The sequence below is a fragment of the Lepeophtheirus salmonis genome, chromosome 10 (assembly GCF_016086655.4).
Source record: "Lepeophtheirus salmonis chromosome 10, UVic_Lsal_1.4, whole genome shotgun sequence".
Classification (NCBI taxonomy): domain Eukaryota; kingdom Metazoa; phylum Arthropoda; class Copepoda; order Siphonostomatoida; family Caligidae; genus Lepeophtheirus; species Lepeophtheirus salmonis.
Window position 1 is genome coordinate 23,549,132 of NC_052140.2, and position 17,338 is coordinate 23,566,469.

Sequence of the window (17,338 nt, forward strand, 5' to 3'; positions counted from 1 at the left end):
CCTATTGTATAAGGGATTCACTCTAAATATCTACTCGTCCGAGAAGAACAAAATTTCGGTTTCCGTGATATCTCAGGTAATTTTATAAGTTTTCCCTTATTGAGTGAGCAAGGGTGGTCGGAGAGACTTGCCACCAACTTTTTTTACGGCATTAGACACCGTGGAAAGTCTCGCCGATCGCTTCTTCGCCAAGTCCGTCATCGTCATTTTTGGATTTAAAAAAAAGTGTGTTTGCCGTTTCAGGCTTTAATTTGATCGACCTTCTGCTTCTATGACAATCAATGATGTCTTCAGCATTGTTGACCTTAACCCTAACCCTGCAGACGGTGGTTTTCAGACATTAAGGGTCTTTACATTATCTGAATTGCTAAATCCGGCGCAGACTACACGAGCAACTTCATACTTTTTTTGCTCAATTTTTGTTAATATTTATCGACTTGATAAATGAGGCCTTCAAAATGTAAACAATCAACTGTTCTTTTTGCAAAAGAAATTTTTCCATTAAAATTATCAAAAATCTCCCAAAACGCAATTAAAGTTCCAAAACTTTTTAACGGCACAGTATTGGTCAGTGACTCACTTTAACAAAGAGCACCGTTTCTTATGTATGTAAGCCTAGGGAAACACTTTTGTTTGCAAAATCATCAACAAAACCGTTTGAGTTTGTTATTGATCTCTTATGTAGGTACTAGCAGCAAACACATGAGGGAGCATAGTATAATTTGCTCTCGGATGCCAATCATAAATAATTCATATACATACATACATTTACAATATTTATCTTAAGAGTCTATAAACGCTGGTATGTAAAAATTAATTAACTCTCGCAACAATTTGTATATGGCATTTTTTTCGCTATGTGTGAGTAGAAGCGACCGCAAGGGTTGTCTGGAGGGTGGTATCCCAAAAAAAAAAAGCAACTTTTGATTTACTAGACAACTTAATATTTGATTTTTTTTTTTTTTCAAATTCAAACAAAATAAATTTCATTTATTTTTTCTATTTTTTCAACTCAGTATTTTTGAAATTTTGTCTTCAAAACATGTAATATCTGATTTTTTTTTTAAATGTTATTATTGAAATTTAATTTTTGAAATTTTTTTCAAAAAAATTATTTTTTTGTTAACAGATGTTGATTTTTGAAAAAATTTCGTAAAAATTTAATTTTTGTCGTTAGCCGTGAATTTTGAAATTTTTTCCCAAAAATTTAATTTTTTGTGTATAGATATAGATTTTTTTAAAAAATCGAAAAATATATAATTTATGAAAAAAAATATATATTTCAAATTTTTTTTTAATTGTTTTCCCTAAAATTTTAAAAATATTACTTTTTTCAAATAAAAAAATCCAATAATAACCCCACGGCCAAAAAAAAATAATAATTATAATCCTGCGGACCCCCTGGTGAGTGAGCTTATGAAAAACGCATAGTCAAACTAAGGATTTCTTGGGAAGTTATCTTCTATTTTTATCCGACGCCCAATTACTCTGTGCAATGCCGGTACTTCTGCTAGTATAAAATAAATTAGAAAGAGAAACATCCATCATAAGGCTAGACTAATTATTGAGACTGTTAAATATTTAGGATGACCAAACGTCCTATTTTACCCGGACATATCCTCTTTTTACATTCTGTACAGAGCGTTTGACAACTTTCTTACAAATTAATAAAATGTATAGTTTGTTATGGGTTAAGTCGATTTAAAAATCACCCTTTTAACCCGACATTGATAGGTCCCATTTTTGGGAATCAAATATATACATTTGTATTACTTTTTCCGTTTATACCTCTTATAAGATAACATCAAAAAATTTGATGAAAAAATCTTATTTTTAAGGATTGCAAGAAAAGACGGTTGAAGTTATGTCTCAAGATAAGCTAGAATCTTTTTTTTTTTCGATGCTGTATCTGTTGGATCTCTGCTGTGTTCGGTTAACAAGTTTGCCTCTGATTTAGCTGGCCACATCAGTTTCCTTAGAGATACGGCCAGCTCCTTTGTGTGTGGAGATTATATTGAAAGATAAATACGAATTTTCCCAAAGGAAATACTATTTACTTATATTTCTATGTAGTAAATTGACATAAAATCTCAAACTCGAAATCGAAAACAAGAGCAATTTGTTCAAGTTCAAACTAATTATCAGGCTTAAATGGAAAATGGTGCATGGAATCTCATTATTACAAATCCCGTAACACAGGGGCTCCCAGACTTTTTGTACCCAAGGCACAACACAAAGACAAAATCAGTAACTGAGCGGGAACGCACTCAGGATTTCTTGAGTAGACTAATGCTCTGCTAGTTAAGACTAAAGTCAGAATTAAAGTAACTATCATATTTTTTATTATGGCTGTATATGTACCCAATAAACACACTTATTCAAAAAATCCAACAATTTTAGAGATTTACATGTAGTATAGCTCATGGCTGCAAAATTTTCTTGTATACCGTTAAATATCTATGGTTAATCAACGATAATTGATCTTCTTTTTTTCCTTTGTAAGTAACTATATCCATTCTTACATAATAATTACTGCAATTCCAGATTTCTTCAAAAATAACTATGTACAAGGAGCCAATATTTTTTTTAAATCTATAAAAATGTATAATGAAACCATTAGCTGTTGAATAATACAAAAATAGGCGTGAGGAATCTGATGCATAGAATTATAGAGACCTTGAATACCCAGGCATAATTTTCAATTCCCAGAAGAGTGGAACAAAAAGGAGAAATGTGTTGATTAAAGGAAAATAAGAGAAATACTCTCATTGTTTAATCCTTCAATATGAAAAATTATAAAGTATTTTATACTTAAAAAGATAGCTGGATTAAGAATCAATTTCTACTAATTTAGTCTTGTTTAATCAGAGTTTTAGCAATCAAAAATTGAATATGTAATTTAAAATTTGTGTCCCGTACATTCAAAATTATTTTATTCATAGATAACTAGCCTTAATCAGTGTTTTATTAAAAATCTTATATTATACTTTGTTCAGGATTTTTAATTTTAGTTATTAATATATTGATTTTATTGACAAAAAGGTGAGTAGAGTATTTGCTATTTGGCTAAGTTAACATTATTAAAAGATATTAAATATTAATTTGTTAGCAATCGCTCAAAAATGGCTCAATTTGACTTTTTTTTTTGTGTAAAAATTGATCATTTTTTAGTCTGGTATGAAATGAATTTTTGAAAATTTGGATACTAGTTGGATTGCACAACAGCTTTGATGATATATTGAGTGAGAAAATCCACCCGGAAAACTCCCCCTTCCTTTTTGTAGGGAGGGCTATGCATATGACTACATGTTCAGATATGTGAGGAAGCCGGATTCCGACAACAGCTAAGAAAAAGAAATTGACCCAAAATTACTGCTAAATAATCCCTCTTGACTATTGCAATAAGGAGGAATACTTTTAGTATTAAATTTTTCCTAACCCTGATTGGATGTTGTGCAATTTAACTTGAATCTGTTAGGGGTCATGGGGCAAGGCTCCCATGTACTACACACCCTATTTTGAAGAACTAAAGAAAATATTATGTTAATTGAATAGAAATCCTTGAAACCTATTTGTTTTTCATCTAAGCTGATTTGTCATTTTAATGGAAACTATCAACAATCTTGAAAAAGAAGGAATATTTATTTTTGATTCTGATAATATACTTTCTGTAACCGAAAAAAATAAAAAATCAACAATTTTTGGGGAAAAAGTGGGAATATTTCACAGAAAAATAACATTTTTTTATTTAAAGAAATCCTGATCTTCCATTTATACAAAGGGTTGAACGTATACACAGCGTTCGTGATGATGAGTATAGTAAGACTCCTGAAGGTCTCACCAACATCAAATTTGCTCCAACTACTAATTTGGACGTAAAACGGTCTTTAGTTATGTTTAAAACTGCCAATATTGATCAAATGCAAAAATTAATGGAAGAAAATCTTCTAAAATCTTGATTTGTAGATACAATAGAGCCAAACTTGATGAATAAGTAATACAAAAAACACTAATTACTTTCAATTATTCTTATAAAACTGTATTTTTCTTTAAATACAAACTATTCAATTTTGAAATTTTTAGTGCTCATTTTGGTCAAACGCTCAGAAATCCTAAGTCCACTTAATAATGTCAAATTGAATTAAAGTCAAATACCGATATATGGACGTACATATATAATTGAAAATTAAACTTGAGGGTTTTGTTGGAAAAAATGTCTGGATTTGACTTTTAATTCAATGCGAATATAATAAGGTTCACTTAACTAAATAGAAAAGACTCTACGGCCCATTTTGTCAGTAACATCCAACCTGATAAACAACATCCTTGAATACTCGTTAAACTCATTAAAAGTTAATATAATATGAATAAGGAGTGGCCAACGAAACTTTTTTGTTTTGATATTGCTATAAAAAAAAGACTGATGGATAATTTTCAATAATTTATATTTTATTTGAAAGCCTCGACATTTCGGTTAATAATAGAAGACCTTTATTTATATGACCCCCGTCGCTGGCTTTACAGTAGCCCATTCTGTCGACCCAATTTTTTCAATAAATTTTCGATTGTGTTAACTTCAATAGCTGCAATGGCGACTCCCATTACGTGTTTCAAATCGTCAATCGTCTTTGGATGGTTGGTGTAACATTTATCCTTGACGGTTCTCCCACAAAAATAGTCCAACGGAGTCAAATCGCAGCTACGAGGTGGCCAGTTGACGTTGCCGTTTCGGCTTATGATGCGATTGTCGTAGAAAGTGTGCAAAAGATCCACTGTAACGTTGGCTGTGTGGCACGTAGCCCCATCCTGTTGGACTCTCCATTTTGGAAGTAAGTCTTCAGTATTTCCCAATTTTCTTCGAGAGTAAACTTAAAACCATTTTGTAAACTGGAGACCTTTTTATAAAATGTTTGACACAATGAAAATCAAACATCAGTACTCAAATCCGTTTTTTGCATACTTTTCAACTGCAACAAGTATTCAAAGTAACGGAAGACAAATAGGCTGATTAATCAATCTACCATTTATTTTGTGACATAGACAAAAATTTAAGGACTAAAAGAGTTGTGAAACAAAAGTAGATTTAAATAATACCAAAAAAGCTTTGAGCCAACTTTAGATATTAAACGAGTTCAACGTTATCCACATAAATACATATATTTCATTTTTTTTATAAAGAAAGAAAAGGCTATATATATGCACTGTCAATATAAAAATAATCTTCAGCCAAAATCCTGAAAAGGAGACAATCCCAATTTATTTATTTACTTCGTATATAAAAGTTATTTAAAAATATCGTCATATACTCATACTTTTTTCTCGGTGGATAGAGAATGTGCTTTGGAAAATAGATCATTTTATCTTTAAATTTTACCAAACAAACACATTAAAGATGTACAAAGTGGAAAAGACTTAAATATCTGACCATCGTGGTTTATTTATTCAAATGAGCCCCATTTCAAAGGAAAGCTAGCACTAGAGGTCTTTGGATGTTTTTTGGAAGTATTTACAACTGGAGGAGATTGACGCAATTGATGCAATAATTGAAATGTGTGAGATGCAATGTAATAAATGCATCTTTTCGTGAAAACCTCAGTTTCACGCCTGATAAAGAACTTTCAAATTCAAATGGAGATTAAACATTGTTGAGGGGCACCTTTCAATACAAGAAATTAAAAGTTCTTTACAAAAAAAAGCTAAATTAAATAAAGCCCCTGGTTCATCAAGTGTTTTCTTTAAAATATACAGAGGTGGCAGAAGTATTTACAAAAATCTTAACGCTCCATAATTTAATAAGCAGGGGAAAATTATGTACACTGTCTACTCGATAGGGTCACCATTAGCATTTTCACAACCTCCAGGCGACAACAACAGTGTGGGAACATGCAAGTGACCTTAGCCGTGGTGAAGGTGGCCGTGTTTTGATTGATGGATTGTTTTAGGGAGTTGCTGTCAATTTGTTCACCTTCCTTCTTATCTCAGATTACTAATACTAGTCTTAGTGATTTGAAATCTGGGCTGTTACAAGGTCACTTGTTTGGCTTGATGACCACGTTGAAATGCTCCTCCAGGAATGCAATAGACTTCTTGGACACGTGAGCTTTATCAGAGTCCTGAATCCACATGAATTTGGCGTCTGAAGGGTATTCAAAGTATTAAAAACCGTTTCTGATCGAGCACAAATCGTGGATCACTTTGCTTAGCTGCTCCTGGACCTTCATTTGTAAGACCCAGCGTAAAAATTATGCAATAAATGTTGTGTATAAATGATTTGGCTGACAGGACAACAAAACAGTTACATGAAAAAATCCTGCGTCAAGAATGTACAGGTAAAACAAAATTGTTTCAATTCTTCTTCCTACCTCTGTAGCTCAAAATTTTACTCTTGCTTGACGAAAAAGTTATCAGTATTGGTTTTTCCACTGACTTCGCTTCAGATCGACATATCGCCTTGCTTCCAAAAAAAAACTATAATAGATATCTTATAAGACTTCTTGTTATGCAAAATTTCTTGCACAATTTTTTTGTTTTTGTATAAACAAAGTTTCAACGAAAATATTACATGGATCACAAACTGGTTATTTTAAAAACAAGATCATGGACAGTCTCCTTCTTACGCTTCAGACTCTTATCGAGTCTAACACTGAACTAACAGTCTGAGTTTGAATCAACACACATTCGTTGGTTCATTGTTTTGTCTAACTGCAATTAGGCACAGTATTATAAAATATTTGTTGTTAAAAAAGATCCCTCATTTTTACTGGCTTTTCTATAAAAAAGTCTTTATTTTTTTCCATTAAAGTTTATCTCCTTGCAAGACTAGGGAATCAACAGCTCACAATAAAATACATACGGTATTTTTGGGTTACTGAGGTAGCGTCGTGATCAGTTTTTTAAACGTTGATTGATTGTATTCAAATAGTATCTCTTTAAACAACGAAACAATTTCCAAGAATTATTATAATTATATAGTTTGAAAGAAACGGCATCTCGTCGTTGAATTTATTGTATCTCGAAACATTTCCACTCCAAAGATACGGAAAAAAAGGACCAAAATGAGTTGATAGCTTTTGGGCCATTCTTCCAAAATACCGAAACATAATTTTTGTATCAGAACAGTTACAACATTTTTTTACATAAAATTTGATACAAATTCTTCGATCCATGTTTTTCAATAGCAAAAATTCGCCGAACACGAAAAATACTTCTAACCTTTATGCCTCTCACAAACAAACTAACTATATGATATAGCTGAAACATTTAATATATGTTTTGTGTGTGTGTGTGTTGTCATAGAAAATAAACAAATTAAGCATAACCATTGTACATTGCCCGCCAAATTTGAAAATCCACCTTATTTTTGAACTTTACATCAAATTTTCTATAAAAAAGGAAATGAATTGCTGCAAGACATTTGAAATTTGGATAGTGGCATACAGTAAAACTGTTCTGATTTAAAAAATGTTTACAAGTGGTACAATCTCTACCAAGACACCCAGGAAGATGCCAATGACGAGCCTTGCTCTGGACACCCAAGAACATCAGCAACAGATGAAAACGTTGAAGCAGTGAAAAATGATTTCTTGAAACACGTCGAATCACAATAAGATAAGTTTCTGAGGATATTGACATATCGATTGGCTTGTACCGTCAAATTTTTTTCAAACGTTTTGGGCATGAGACGAGTGTCGTCGAAGTTTGTTCCGAAACTTTTTCACATTCTTTTGTTCATTATTGAAGTGTGAAAAAAAAATGGAAGAATAAATTTTTGTGGCAACCATAAAATAGGATTAAGACTTGATAGTTTGAATTTATAAATGTTTGCTGATAGGGTATTAATTCCCTGATAATAAGGCACTTCTGTAAATACCAGTGATTATAATTACAGAAGAGGAACCTTTGCTGTAAACTCTACTTTTTTAAAGATTCAGGCTCCCTTGATTTAAAAAAATCAGCTTTTTAATCAGCCAGTCGAATTAGATCGGAAGTGAGGATCCAAAAATAATCTATGACATTATTTAAACAATTTGAAACCTTACGCCCTAATTCGTCCTAACATTACAGCCCTGGTGATACATAATTAATCTGAGAAAAAACATTTCGAGGCACCAAAAAATTGCCACCTTACATATTTAAATGCATTCCCATGAATTTCTTTGATTTTACACTACATTCGTCATTATGTCTTAAATAAAGTTCAATTTTTACTTAAAAAAAAGAAATGACTCGGCATGTAGAACATTGAACTATAATCTAACCTATTTCATACACGACAATTCCATAGTCCAGTGATTTTTAAATGGTGTGCTGTGAGACATTTCATAAAAAGTAATCAATTTATTTAGTAATTGATAATTGTACACACAAAATTACATCCATAATTTTTCAATAGGGCAAGTTACGCATTGTTGTACACATTGAAGAGGTGTTAATGTTCATATACTTTATATAGACATCGTGTGTTATATTTGTGATTTTTTTAAGTAAATACATTGATAAATATGTTAGTAAGAAGTTTTGTATCAAAATATTTTCCTTAAAATATCAAATAAATAGGTTATTAAAGAACACTATCAAAAAATGCACAAAATTAATAAATTCAGACAAGTTTTTAAATCAAAAAATTTAATTTCGGATCATGTTTCTTAATTTCAGGCACCATGAAATAGCAAAATATAGGAGATAAATATACTTAGGATTGCAAATGCTGTTTGAATATTTATCTCTTGGATGGATAAAATTCAAAATACAACGTCCCTACTCTTGTACACAAGGGAATCCTTGATTATTTGGCAATCCTTGAGATGAATCACCACTCCTCCTTTTGTCGTATTAAACACACTCCCAACAAAATAACAATTATTTTTATGCACAAGAACAGCATATGCTCAACTTAGTACAGTTTGATCCCCTAATTCGAATTATGGTCTTTTTATCTCTCTCATAGCCTTGTGGCCTTCAGAAAAGGCCATCAATTGTTTGTTATTTTTAAAAATCAAAGATGTTTTACGCCCTCATTGTTAAAGATAAGGCTAAATTATGTTAATATATTTTAAAGCTGAATGTTAAATAATTTTAACACAATTATTAAAATGTCTGCATCATACTTTTAACTCAAATTATCTCTGTTTAGAGTGGAAAATAGGTACTCTTTGTTCAGAGACACATAGCTACAAGACGAGTAGATTCAAAAACTTTAAAAGTATCCCATTGGATAGCTCAAAATATAAACTTTGATTTAAAAAATGAGACTCTTCAAAAACGCTCTTTATTGTAGTCAATTTGAAACAATATTTCATATAGCTCATTTTTGAATTGATTTCATAACAAAAGTCCATAAATATTCGTATGCCCCAACTACAAGAGATAGAAACAAAGAGATAGAAAAAGAAAAAGGAGAGAAAGAAAAGATATATTATACAATTTGTTATAACATTAAGCCTCATGTCTCAAATGATATAAATTTATTATTTCAAGCTTCATGAACACAAGAGGACTCATTGCATATCCGTAGTGAGTAAGGGATTCCAAAAAACGGGCATTCAAGGGAGTCCTCCGAGCAAATCCTTTTTCTTTTTCTCTCTCTTTATTTTTATCTCTTTTCTTCTTCTCTGTCTTTGTTTCTATTTTTTCTAGATGAGGCAATTTATTATTATTAGATTAATTCAAAAATGAGTTTTTTTCTTGATATATTGTCGTGGGCTTAACCTAAATTTACAACGATTTAGAGCTTATTTGGAGAGGCTCTTTTTTTTAAATTAATTTATATTGGCCATGTCTGTATGAATTTGTCAATTCTTTGGTTCATATTATCAGTCAGCGGTTATTTCGCAAATAATATGACAAAAATCCAAAAAATAAATAAAATATTAATGTCAAAAACTCCTACATGGGAATTTTGTTCTAATATAACCTAATGAAGAGGAAATATCTTCCTATTATCAAACACCATAAAATATAGAAGTGTTGAATTTTAACGACAAATAATTAGAGCCTCGAAATTTAAACTTTTGTTTCTCAAAAACTATCCAATCACTCGATTCAAAATTTTAGAGGATTATTTAAAAATGTGGGATGATTACATAACAATCTTTTTTCATATCCTTGTTTGAAGTACAAAAGAATTGTTGCAACTTAACCCTTAAGTGTCTGACAATTTCAAATGTTTGACGATGCGTAACTTACCCATAAGTAGAATAATATTAATGGAAATATATTCAGCTTCGAATATTTCTTTTGATATATATTACTTGTATGTTATACCCATTTTTCCCCAATCATTTCGAAGGATTTTACTAAAGATTGAATTTAATTTTTATTTATTAATATTTGGCTCAGACGACAAAAGATAATTAAATATAATATTAATAAACCATGTCTGTATATCCTTCATTGTTGGGTGGTTTCTGAGCAGCAGCTGCCTGTTGCACCTGCTGAGCATGAATATTACCACCCCGGCGAGAAGCTAGATATTCAAACATGGAAGATGAATGATTTGATAGTGTACGTTCCAGACTACAAGGCATAGGATCCGTCCAAAAAAAATCATGATTTAACGCAGAGTCTGAATCCATTCTTTTAGACGGATCTAATCCAAGAAGTTTATCAATCAAATCGCATGCATAAGGATCCTTCACATAAGGCTTTAGCCTTTCTTTTACTCTTCTTTTAGAGCTCTTGGGAAGTTCCATTTTGTTATATAGGTCTAATTTTTCGATTCCCCTCCAGACCTCAGGAGTCAAAGCGCCACAAAGTTGAGCAATGAGCGTCAATTGATGTTGTTCCGTATTGCCTTGCATAATAGGAGATCGAGTCCACATTTCCGCCATAATGCATCCAGCACCCCAAAGATCAACAGGAGGACCATAGTTCCTTTCACCTAATAAAAGTTCTGGAGGTCTGTACCACAATGTAACAACTCGATTAGTGTAACGATTGGGCTGACCATTTTTATTTATACTAATTGCTCTAGCGAGTCCAAAATCTGCCAATTTCAAAACTCCTTGACGAGTGATAAGAATATTGGCTGCTTTCATATCTCTATGAATAATTTTATTAGCATGAATGTAGAAAAGCCCTTCAAGGATTTGTTGCATCACCTTTTTAATTTCACCAAGAGAGAATTGAACTTTCACATTGGATAGGAGACCAGCTAGATCATGTTCACAAAACTCGAAAACAAGGTAGAATGTAGTTTTGTTATGACGGCTGAACTGTTGACATATTTCATAAAGGTTGACAATATTGTCATGCTTTAAAAGTTGGAGAATACGAATTTCCCGGAGGGCTGTGATGGGAAATCCTTCTTTTCATTTTCCATGAGCACTTTTTTCAGAGCTACAATTTTACTTTTATCTGCTCGAAGTCTCGCTTTAAACACTTCACCAAAAGTTCCTTGACCTATTTTAGTCATTTTTTCATATTTATCCACTTTGGTGCAGTATGGAAAAATACTGTTCTCGATATAACGATCCTTATCAGCGGCAATTATTCCTTTTTGAGATGAATTTGGAATATTCGATCCATTATACTGGGCTGTCGTCATCTTTATTCAATCTACTCTGTGTCTAACTGTGGGATGTGATTATAAAACTGGTCGGAATATTAGCTCCTTCTTTCACGACTTTTTAACCCAAACTGATTTAGAAACAAATACAGATATACTACTACTTGACTCGTCGGCTAATTAATTGTGTGTAGCTCATGCCTGCAGATGCTACTGTTCCATGTGTATTCATTAATTAATTGGCAACTATCTTATGACATTCAAGAGTTTGCTCATGATAATTCAACAATAGGAGTTTTCCTTTATTTTTTAAATCCCTTCATTGTTTTTACAATTATGTTATATGTAGTCAATCATGAAAATCCAGTTTAAAATGGGAATTTTTTTTTTTTTTTTAAAAAAAAAAAAACATACGTTATTTGAAGAAAATTTTGGAGGAAAGAAAGACTAATGCTCAAGACGTTATTGCTCAAGATCAGCTGTCCACCTGCATAATCTTTTGGCCGAGGTATATTTTGCCAAATAAAATATGGTCGCACATGACAATTTCCTTTCATACAATAGTTTGATTCTGTGAATACAGTATAAAATTGAATCAAATTGCACACGATTATAAATTACTTGCAATAAAATTGTATCACAATCAGATCCTTGATGATCAAATTGCTTGCAATGAATTGTTTAACATTCAAATTACCCACTATCATTTTACCTGACAATGTGAATCAACAAAAAATGGCCACTCTATTAAAATTTTATAGAATGTCTGGGCAGGTGTTTTGCAGAGGTGTGCAAAATGCCTTCATCGAGCATTTTCAAAGAGCACTGACTTTATTTAATAACAGTTCTTATAAATGAAAAAGATAATAGCTAAACCATGCAGAGATCCCAAATTCTATTGAGTTAGACGCTAAACGATGAAACTTTAAGAATGCTTACAATGCTTTTGGATTAAAAGGGAAGGAGAAAAACTGGAATCTTGTCCTTATCTGAAGGCTTGTACAGCTTTTGGATTAAAAGGGAAGGAGAATATTGTTGTGCCTCCAACCCTCAGAGTGAGAGAGAAGTCTCCTATATATCTTCATGTACAAATTATAAATACCTAACATGGATTCCCAAAGCTGGCGGTTAACCTATTGAGTAACCCGTTATTATCCGGACCGTCAAAAAGTCTTGGAACATAATGAACATAGAACAATTAATTACACCTAGCGGCTTTAAAGGAAATTCTAGATATATTTTTTTTAAATTGGAACTTGTTTATTACTCCTTAGAGAACATTATTTTATGAATTTGAGCACCTTTGGCCTTAATCACGATCTCCACGCAACACTGGAACGCTTTGCTCAAGTTAACGACGTTATGTTTCGACATTGATCACCACTCTTTCTCAACCGATTGCTTTAGGAACTTAATTCTGCGGTTACATTGTCTGCTGGTTCATCTTTCAATTTGCCACCAGATTCTATAATCAAGGGGATTCAGGTCAGGACTCTGCGATGGCCAGAAGTCCTTCGGCCAGAAATTCTTTTGTTTTGCAATCCAATCCTGCACGAGTTTTGCCATATTTGTAGGACCCCCTTTCTGTTGAAAGCAATAATCGGCTTTCTTCGATAGCTTTGTGATCTTGCAAACCTAGGGAAGCACTTTTGTTTGCAAAATCATCAAGTAATCCTTGTTATCCAATCTGTATCCAACAGGGAACAAATTGGCTTCTTTTTGTGACCTTTAGATGCAACAATGTCGAGAATCATGGCTGAGGCGTGATGCTGTACACTTCAAGGAGGTTGCGGTTGACTTCTTCAAAACATACAACCCGTTCTTTTTACCTATTGTATAAAATTTCGGTTTCCGTGATATCTCAGGTAATTTTATAAGTTTTCGCTTATTGAGTGAGCAAGGGTGGTCGGAAAGACTTGCCACCAACTTTTTTTACGGCATTAGACACTGTGGAAAGTCTCACCGACCACTTCTTCGCCATGTCCGTCATCGTCATCTTTGGATTTTTCAAAAATTGTTATTGCCGTTTAAGGCTTTAATTTAATCGGCCTTCCGCTTCTATGACAATCACTAATGTCTTCACCATTGTTGACCTTAACCCTTACCCTCCAGACAGTGGTTCTTCAGACATTAAGGGTCTTTACATTATCTGAATTGATATATCCGGCGCGGACTACACGGGCAACTTTTTACCTTTTTTGCTCAAAATTGTTAATATTTATCCTAGAAACTTGATAAATAAGGCCTTCAAAATGTAAACAATCAACTGTTCTTTTTTTTTGCAAAGGAAATTTTTCAATTAAAATTAATATAAATCTTCCAAAACGCAATTATAGTTCCAAAACTTTTTGACGGCACAGTATTGATCAGTGACTCACATTAACAAAGAGCACCGTTTCTTATGTATGTAAGCCTAGGGAAACACTTTTGTTTGCAAAATCATCAACAAAACATCCTCAAACAAAACTGTTTCAGTTTGGTATTGATCTCTTATGTAGATACTAGCAGCAAACACATAAGGGAGCATAGTATAATTTGCTCTCGGATGCCAATCATAAATAATTCATATACATACATACATTTACAATATTTATCTTAAGAGTCTATAAACGCTGGTTTGTAAAAATTAATTAACTCTCGCAAGCAATTTGTATATGGCATTTTTTCGCAATGTGTGAGTAGAAGCGACTGCAAGGGTTGTCTGGAGGGTGGTATCCCCCAAAAAAGCAACTTTTGATTTACTAGACAACTTAATATTTTTTTTTTTTTTCAAATTCAAACAAAATAAATTTCATTTATTTTTTCTATTTTTTTTTTCCAAAAAAATTAACTTTCTGTAAATAACTCAGGATTTTTGAAATTTTGTCTTCAAAACATGTAATATCTGATTTTTTTTTTAAATGTTATATTTGAAACTTAATTTTTGAAATTTTTTTGAAAAAAATTTAATTTTTTGTGAACAGATGTTGATTTTTGAAAAAATTTCGTAAAAATTTAATTTATTGTCGTTACCCGTGGATTTTTGAAATTACTTTCCAAAAATTTAATTTTTTGTGTATATAAAATATAAAAAAATTGATTTATTTCAAATTTAATTTTTGAAAATTTTTTCCTAGAAATTTTAATAATATCTTTTTTTTCAAAAAAATCCAATAAGAACCCCACCCCCAAAAAAAAAATAATAATAATAATCCTGCGGACTCCCCTGGTGAGTGAGCTTATGAAAAACGCATAGTCAGACTAAGGATTTCTTGGGAAGTTATCTTCTATTTTTATCCGACGCCCAATTACTCTGTGCAATGCCGGTACTTCTGCTAGTATAAAATAAATTAGAAAGAGAAACATCCATCATAATAGCCTTATTATAGCTTATTATAATAGACTAATTAATGAGACTGTTAAATATTTAGGATGACCAAACGTCCTATTTTACCCGGACATATCCTCTTTTTACATTCTGTACAGAGCGTTTGGCAACTTTCTTACAAATTAATAAAATGTATAGTTTGTTATGGGTTAATCCCCTTTTAACCCGACATTTATAGGTCCCATTTTTTGGGAATCAAATATATACATTTGTATTACTTTTTCCGTTTATACCTCTTATAAGATAACATCAAAAAATTTGATAAAAAAATCTTATTTTTAAGGATTGCAAGAAAAGACGTTTGAAGTTATGTCTCAAGATAACCTAAAATCTTTTTTTTTTGCCCGATGTTGTATCTGTTGGATCTCTGCTGGCTTGGTTAAGTTTGTCTCTCATTTAGCTGGCCACATCCGTTTCCTCAGAGATACGGCCAGCTCCTTTGTGTGTGGAGATTATATTGAAAGATAAAATACGAATTCTCCAAAAGGAAATACTATTTATTTATATTTCTATGTAGTAAATTGACATAACATCTCAAAATCTCACTCGAAAACAAGAGCAATTTGTTCAAGTTCAAACTAATTATCAGGCTTAAATGGAAAATGGTGCACGAAATCTCATTATTAGAAATCCCGTAACACAAGGGCTCCCAAACTTTTTGTACCCAAGGCACAACACAAAGACAAAATCAGTAACTGAGCGGGAGTGCGCCAAGAATTTCTTGAGTCGACTAATGCTCTGCTAGTTAAGACTAAAGTCAGAATTAAAATAACTATCATATTTTTATTATGGCTGTACATGTACCCAATAAACACTTTTATTCAAAAAATCCAACAGTTTTAGAGATTTACATGTAGTAAAAATTTCTTGTATACTATTAAATATCTATAGTTAATCAACGATAACTGATCTTTGTTTTTCCTTTGTAAGTAACTATATCCATTCTTACATAATAATTACTGCAATTCCAGATTTCTTCAAAAATAACTATGTACAAGGAGCCAATATTTTTTTTAAATCTATAAAAATGTATAATGAAACCATTAGCTGTTGAATAATACAAAAATAGGCGTGAGGAATCTGATGCATAGAATTAGAGAGACCTTGAATACCCAGGCATAATTTTCAATTCCCACATGAGTGGAACAAAAAAGGAGAAATGTGTTGATTAAAGGAAAATAAGAGAAATACTCTCATTGTTTAATCCTTCAATATGAAAAATTATAAAGTATTTTATACTTAAAAAGATAGCTGGATTAAGAATCAATTTCTACTAATTTAGTCTTGTTTAATCAGAGTTTTAGCAATCAAAAATTGAAAGACTTAAATATCTGGCCATCGTGGTTTATTTATTCAAATGAGCCTTATTTCAAGGAAAGCTTTGGTCTTTGGATGTTTTTTGGAAGTATTTACAGCTAGAGGAGATTGACGCAATTGATGCAATAATTGAAATGTGTGAGATGCAATGTAATAAATGCATCTTTTCGTGAAAACCTCAGTTTCACGCCTGATAAAGAACTTTCACATTCAAATGGAGATTAAACATGGTTGAGGGGCACCTTTCAATACAAGAAATTATAAGTTCTTTACAAAAAGAATGCTAAATTAAATAGAGCCCCTGGTTCAACAAGTTTTTCTTTAAAATATACAGAGGTGGCAGAAGTATTTACACAAAACCTTAACGCTCCATAATTTAATTTTTTTTCAATTGAACAGAGGTTTTTAACTATAATAATAAGCAGGGAAAAAGTTATGTACACTGTCTACTCGATTAGCATTTTCACGAACTCCAGGCGACAACAAAAGTGTGGGAACACACAGGTGACCTTAGCCGTGGTGAAGGTGGCCGTGTTTTGATTGATGGATTGTTTTAGGGAGTTGCTGTCAAGTTGTTCACCTTCCTTCTTATCTCAGACCACTAATACTAGTCTTAGTGATTTGAAATCTGGGCTATTACAAAGGTCACTTGTTTGGCTTGATGACCACGTTGAAATGCTCTTCCAGGCATGCAATGGACTTCTTGGACACGTGAGCTTTATCACAGTCCTGAATCCACATGAATTTGGTGTCTGAAGGGTATTCAAAGTATTAAAAACCGTTTCTGTTCGAGCACAAATCGTGGATCACTTTGCTTAGCTGCTCCTGGACCTTCATTTGTAAGACTGAGCGTAAAAATTATGCAATAAATGTTGTGTATAAATGATTTGGCTGACAGGACAACAAAACAGTTATATGAAAAAATCCTGCGTCAAGAATGTACAGGTAAAACAACTTCCTACCTCTGTATCTCCTATGTAGCTCAAAATTTTACTCTTGCTTGACGAAAAAGTTCTCAGTATTGGTTTTTCCCATGACTTCGCTTCGGATCGACATATCGCCTTGCTTCCAAAAAAAACTATAATAGATATCTTATAAGACCTCTTGTTATGCAAAATGTCTTGCACAATTTTTTGTTTTTGTATAAA

General features: G+C 32.1%; 1 long non-coding RNA gene and 1 pseudogene across 1 annotated transcript in view; both read right to left on the bottom strand.

Annotated features, from left to right (window-relative positions):
* LOC139906504 (uncharacterized) overlaps window positions 1-17,338 on the bottom strand; it is a 53,708-nt gene that overhangs the window by 13,900 nt on the left and 22,470 nt on the right. The window lies entirely within an intron of this gene.
* LOC121125075 (cyclin-dependent kinase 9 pseudogene) lies at window positions 10,365-11,570 on the bottom strand (annotated as a pseudogene).